The sequence below is a fragment of the Phyllostomus hastatus genome, unplaced genomic scaffold (genome assembly GCF_019186645.2).
Source record: "Phyllostomus hastatus isolate PE091 unplaced genomic scaffold, TTU_PhHast_1.1 phas_contig_17, whole genome shotgun sequence".
Taxonomy (NCBI): Eukaryota; Metazoa; Chordata; class Mammalia; order Chiroptera; family Phyllostomidae; genus Phyllostomus; species Phyllostomus hastatus.
The window spans coordinates 19,450,892-19,457,435 of record NW_025333664.1 but is presented as its reverse complement, the minus strand read 5'-3'; the positions used below and the strand labels follow the sequence as shown (position 1 = coordinate 19,457,435).

At 42.6% G+C, this 6,544-nt stretch overlaps 1 pseudogene; it reads left to right on the top strand.

The window, feature by feature from the left end:
* Positions 1-1,709: 1,709 nt before the first annotated feature.
* Positions 1,710-1,932, top strand: LOC123815337 (annotated as a pseudogene).
* Positions 1,933-6,544: the final 4,612 nt, after the last annotated feature.

Below are 6,544 nucleotides of genomic sequence, written 5' to 3'. Positions count from 1 at the left end.
ATCATTATTTTAGTGCCCCCTTAAATTTTGCACTCAAGATGCATGCCTTCCTTTTTTTACCCCACTCCCTGGATGGCTTCCCCTGCCTTAGCTACCTGAAGCTCTTGTGGTTTACAGGATGTGGGGACCTCATGAACCTGGTCCTCACTGTGTGAGACCATTGGTGGGATAAAAGCATCTCAGCCTGACCTTGGGTTAGAGTTAGGGGCTCAACATCCTGGTCTAGCACTTCTCCCACACCCTCAGCTGGACTGTATTGAGGTCACACCTATGAGGTACACTGAAACTTCTATGCGTCAAACCAAGAGTTCTTTGATTGATAATTGTCATAGGAGAGAATTTGCTAATATACCACTATTGATCAGGAAGCATATGAGGATCCAAGAATTTTACTCCAAAATTCAGATTGTTCTGATTTAGCTAAGTGCACATTCATTAGCATGTCCCCTAATAGGCCAACCCTTCACCACTTTATTCCACCTGTGTTTCTAGCCTCATGTGTAGTCATTTCACCATGCATACTCTGTTCTCATCACAGTAAGCAATTTAGTCTACTTGCTGTTTTCCAAATGTAACAAGTACTTTCATGCTTCCATGCCACTTCTTATGATATTTCCTTACCTGGAATATTCTTTTTCTTCCTCTCTGCATGATGAATTCTTTATTTATCTTCAAGGCCCAAATCAAATGTTATCTCCCTTGTAGTTTCCCCTGACATGTTCCCCTTATTGAAATTCACCAATACTACTCATAATCCCTGCTCCATTTTTACATAGCTGTTTTTTATATGTCTGCTTATAAGGTGGTGAACTTGGTGAGTAGCTTGAGAACTCAGGAGAGAGCAACTCCTGACTTTGTGTCCTCTCCCCATCCTCTTCAACCTATTACTTTATTCATCTTTGACTCTGCAGCTCTTAATATAATGCTGGGCGCATAGTAAGTACTTAACAAAAGTTTATTGAATATGATGAAAGCTGGAAGGTATCAAACAACATGTGGTTGTTCTTTATTTCCACTTCTCAGAAGATTTTGGTTATTGAGCTCAGTTTCCTCTCCTGATTATTTCTTTCCTTTCTAGCCACATGCATCCTATTCTGATTTTACCTAGCTTTCTTTGGCTAGCTCCCCCAGCCCTAACACTCCACTCATATATTCCCTCATTCAGCATTTATTTGTTGAACTCCTGCTGTTCTGCAGGCACTATTCTAGGCATTGAGGAATTAACAGTGAACAAGATAGATGGAATATTTTCATGGAGATTACATTATGGTTGGAAAACTAAACCAAAACTAGTAAGCAAACAAGATAATTTCAAATAATGATAAATTATCTGAAGAGAATAAAGTGATGTGATAGGCAGTGAGGTGGGAATCAAACTCTTCGAGTTTGGTCAGGTAAGCCCTTCCTGAGGAGGAGACATTTGAAATCTGGAGGACAAGGAGATGGCCATATGGGGATCTGCTGGAAAAACATTTCAAGTGGAAAAGTGAGCAAGTACACAGGCCCAGAGACGAGAACAAATGACTGAAAATTATAAAGCATTGTATAAATAAACAAGATGATTAAGGCCTTCCACAGTCTGTCACCATCCCTTCACCCCTTCCATACAAGAGTAGCATTGAGAAAGAAGCTGCTGGGGGCCTCTGCGCTGACAAACGGGAGTGTTGGTGATGATCTGAGATATCACTGACAAACTGGGAACTGGGGAGATGGCCGAGACTGACCCCAAGACCCCCTCACCTCGGTGGTGCAGACATTCCTGCAACAGACGCAAGATAAATTTCAGACCGTGTCCGACCAGATCATTGGAAGAATTGATGATATGAGTAGTCGCATTGATGACCTGGAGAGGAACATTGCAGACCTCATGACACAGGCTGGGGTAGAAGAACTGAAGCTGAAAACAAGATACCTGCTACACAGAAGAGCTGAAGGCTGCTAATTTACACTGAAATCTGGAATATTGTTTTTACAAGCCAAGAGAAAACCAAATGGCTTTGTGCAACTAATTACTATGTGTAGACAGGTTTTATATTATAAAGTGTGCATTATTCTGATCACATACTATATAGTGAGTTGATAGAGTGATTCTACCTACCTCCGGTTTCTTGAACATGGTACCTTCGCATCTTGGACCTTGGTCAGATATTAAATATTAAACACTAAAACTTTGATGGTTCCTACATAAAATTGTCAATTTTTTTAGTGTAAAAAAACAAAAAAGTAGTATTGATCCGTTTTTGCAAAATGACTGACTTCCTGTAGCCTTTGTCTTGCCTACCACTCAAATCGGATAATTTTCTTCCATTGAATCCCATTGAAGCTCATCTGAATTTTCCTAACTATAGTCATCCTGGTGACTGACACCCCAGTCTGGGATTAGAAGATTTGTGTGGTCCCTTGTGTCATACAATACTTCCCTCCCCTATCTCTTTCAGGAGGACTAGGTCCTGGTCTCCCATCTCCAGGGAAGGGTCATCTCACAGGGACTCAGATGAAACCCAAGGGTAGAATGGAGGGGAAACTCAATTTTTTGGACAACAACTCACAGGGGCCTGAAACTGGAGTTCACCTCTATGGATCCCAGAAGTCTCTTCCACCTTACAGTAATTCTGGCTTCCCTTCCTCCACTGAGCATTATCCTCCACTGGGCTGCCATGTCCAGCTGGTGAGAGTCTAAGAGATCTAGCTTCCTCTCTTAGATGCCAGAGTAGCTGCTTAAAGAGGCTGGAGGGCTTCCTGCCACTGGAGGCATGAAACACACTCAGTAAGCCAGGAGCCAAGATCAAAATCATATGGTTTGCTTTGTAGTGAAGTTCACAGGGCCTGAGGAAGGAGGGCCCAAAGAACAAGCTTTCTAGGGTATGGGCAATGCATCTACCCCAATCCTAGCAGCCCTGTACTCACAGTACTGCACTCCTGCCTCAGAGGTCTTCTGCCCTTGGATTCCCGGCCCACTTGGACTCTCTTCTGGCCCAGGCTGGTGGAACTTCAAACAGTTAAGCCTGGAAGAATGAGACTACCTACTCCCTAGAACTTCAGGGTCCATTTAAAGGCCTCCTGACCAGATGCCTTCAAAATGAAAACTGTCCCTATTTACTCTTTTCTCTAAAGAACTGACATACCCCACAAATTAGAAATACTGAGCAAGCAGCCCTTTATCTGCTTGTTTACTCTGGATCTAAATAGATATACTAAGTTCTCTAAGAAGGAGTTTTACTTTTTCCAACTTACTCCTGAGATAGAATCCCCACAAGCATTAAAAAGAAATTCATAATAATGACTCCTTCTAGAAGGATAAACAACATGTGCCCAGTGTGCCAAGCCTAGAACTGCATCTGCTTTTTTTTTTTAGTTGAATTTATTGGTGTGATATTGGTAAATAAAATTATATAGGTTTCAGGTATACAATTCTACAGTACATCATCTGAATGTTGTATTGTGTGTTTACCACTCTAAGTTAAGTCTCCTTTCATCACCATTTATCCCCCCACTTTGCTTGTGGACTTTAAATGCCAGGGTTTGCGTTAGTTCTAGTGGGTTCCTGTCCTTACTAATATGTGAGTAGGTATTGTTTATGGACAACTTGGGGAGGAGATGCTGCATCCCTGCAACTCAGATAGTTGCTTCTGTCTATTCAGACCAAGGCTAAGACACCTGAGAAAAGGTGGACTCCTAATTCTCACTGTCCATCTACTGCCTCTCTGCTCCACCACCCTGACCTACCACTTCAGTGTCTCCATGCAAAAGGCAGCACTTTTGGGAAAAGATCTTTGTCCAAATGTCCCGATGTCCATGCAGAAGAGTTTGGAGCAGATGCTTTGCTTTACAGCCCAGGCAAACCCATCAATGAGAGGAATGTTCTAAGCAGTCCTTTGCTGTGAGAAGTGGGTAAAGCCTCAGTGCCTCATTGTTCAGAGCCTGCTCCGTAAACCTCTCCCCTAACTGTACACCAGTGCAGGTCTGCAATATGCTGAGCCATAAAAGAAAAAAGCAAAAGTAAAAACAAAGCAAACAGGTTTTCCTAACTTTCTTCTACATTTATTTAACTTGGATGGGAAGGAAAACAAGTCTGTTAAAGAGGATGGTTCCCTTTCTGGGCTACTGTTAAAAGTGAATGTTTAAAAGGTTAGTGATTTGAGGGAAGGACTTTGTGTTAGCTTCCCAAAGTTGTAAGGATGACCCCGTCTACCTCCCAGGCCCCCTAACTTGCTCCACTGTATGCTAATGTCAGAGCATGAAGCAAGCTCCTGAAACCCTTTGGCTCCAAACGGGTCCCTTTCAGTCATCAAAGATATGACCCTAGTTATAGAAGCTTCAACCATGCATTCACAGGAGATTAGAAAAGCTGGAGCTAAGCCTTAGCTCATCTCCTGATGTTATTTCTCATTGCCCTTCATGGGTTACCCACAGAATCCAAGGGACTGGCTATTTGAGTAAGTTCAGTGGGGGCATTGCCAGTTATAGTTCATTCTTGTCAGTCACAGAAATGGGGTTAAGTTGTGTATTAGACACTGCTAGACTGATAGGATTGTTTAAAGTTTTTGACCAAAATAAGTAATATTTTTATACATTTTATATATTTTGTATAGACCCATCTTATTTAAGCTTTACAATAGTACTGTGCTTTGGAAAGGGGAAGTATGAGTATCCCTATTACATAGGTGAGAAAAGCAATTAAATGGCTTTCCCAAACTTATCTACCTCTGTTGTTACCAGAATCAAGACTAAGACATTGATTAACTTCCAGTTCAGTGCTTTTTCCACAATTCCACCTTAAAACAAGCATCCTATGAAATGTTACAATAAGACAGGGATACTTGGCAATAATTGAACCCCTTTCCTGGGCTCCCATTTTAATTGTAGGGTCTTCCTCTTTCAAGGCAGTGTCCTCTTTTGCTATAATGTGCTCCCCCAGATTTGCAGGCACTTCATATGCATGGAGCTCCACTTATCACTTTATATACCATTATCTCAATTCGTTCCCCAGTATCTCCATTATTACTTATCCACTGATAAAGAAACTGAAGCACAGAGAAGGCAGATAAATTAGCTTAAAATCCCAGAGTTTGTCAGTGGTAGTCTGGTCCTCTTTCTACTAAACCCTAGGGATCCAGAAATATTAGCTATAGTAAGAATCAAACATAGATTTTCTCCTAAAGACACAAGTGGATTCATGGACTTTACCTGCCTGAGGCAGATTTTGAGGCTAGGATATCATGCCTCCAGTTTCCCCAGAAGGACAAATACCTGTCTCACTGGGTATCCACACAGAAACATGAGCACGCTTACATGGTGTGTGCTGCTCCATCTTACCCTGCCCAGGATTTGGTCATAGCTACAGCATCTTGACAAATGTATTTAAACCAACTTGCACTAACTGGTGGCAAGGTATCATTCCCTGACAGGCTGAATCATTGAGCCTTTGCAGACTTTGGAAGAGGGAATCATTAGCCAAAAACATTAGAGAACCAAAGGGTCCCACAGAGGTTTATAATAATTTCATCCAGATGTTGGAATTGGTTTTCTTTCTTTTTCTTCTTTTTTTAATCACATTCAAAGAGTGACCAAGTTGTTTTCATTTTATTAGTTAAACAAGATGGAAAGAATTTAACTTCCTTTACTCTTGAGTTGGGCTGCACCAAAGGATGGAGAGGGCTAACAGCATCTGGGTAATTCAGGGAGGTACCTGAATTATTAGAGAGTACTTTGCACACATGACAGAATTATCCAAACACATAAATGGTGTTTCAAGTATGAGGCAGCCACTGGCCTACAGTGACTGAGAATGCTGCAGCTACTCATGATATGAGAGAAATACACACAGACGACCAAGTCCTGTGGAGGAATAGGAATGGCATGGCCACTCTCTCTAGTGAAGAGTGCACTGAGCCACCACCTAAGTAGGCTTTTTATTAGGCAGTATTGGGTAGGGGTACGGATACAGTTTGTGGATTATAGTCTGGCAGGGAAGATCAAATGAGTAGGTATCTTTCAAAGAGTTGACAGAGCTCATGCTGAGTTTGAGGTTTTATCACTTAAAAAGCTAGAGGGCTAGTTTCATCTCCTGCTCGTGTCTTCATATTCAAGAGCATCCTCAGCAAGCAGGTCTCACAGGATCTTGCATATTCTATGCTCAGGTCTAATTCCCCTGGGGGTCCGCCGACTCTGGTCTGGACTTCACTGCCCCTGTTATTTCTGCAGGCCTGAGTCAACAGAGGAGACAAAGGCAGCCGGGAGACTTGGATTTCTCACAGCCAGAACAAGGACTCAGGCTTTGTCAAAGCCAAGGGGTCAGGGGTTGACGTCAATCACCCCCTCATTTCCACAGCCCCCTGAGTCTCTTCCCTGGGGCCTCCACATGATCATGCGTATCTTAGGTGATTCCCCCCTTAGGGAATCCTACCCATCATTGGCTAACTGATCAAGCATTGGGGGCCAGGCAAGGAGCAAAAGCAGCATTCCTACCAGGGAGATAAGCTTGTCTCCTTAGTGGCTCCTGGTCCAGAGGTCTTTCACTCAGCCTTAGGCATGGGGATGGGGG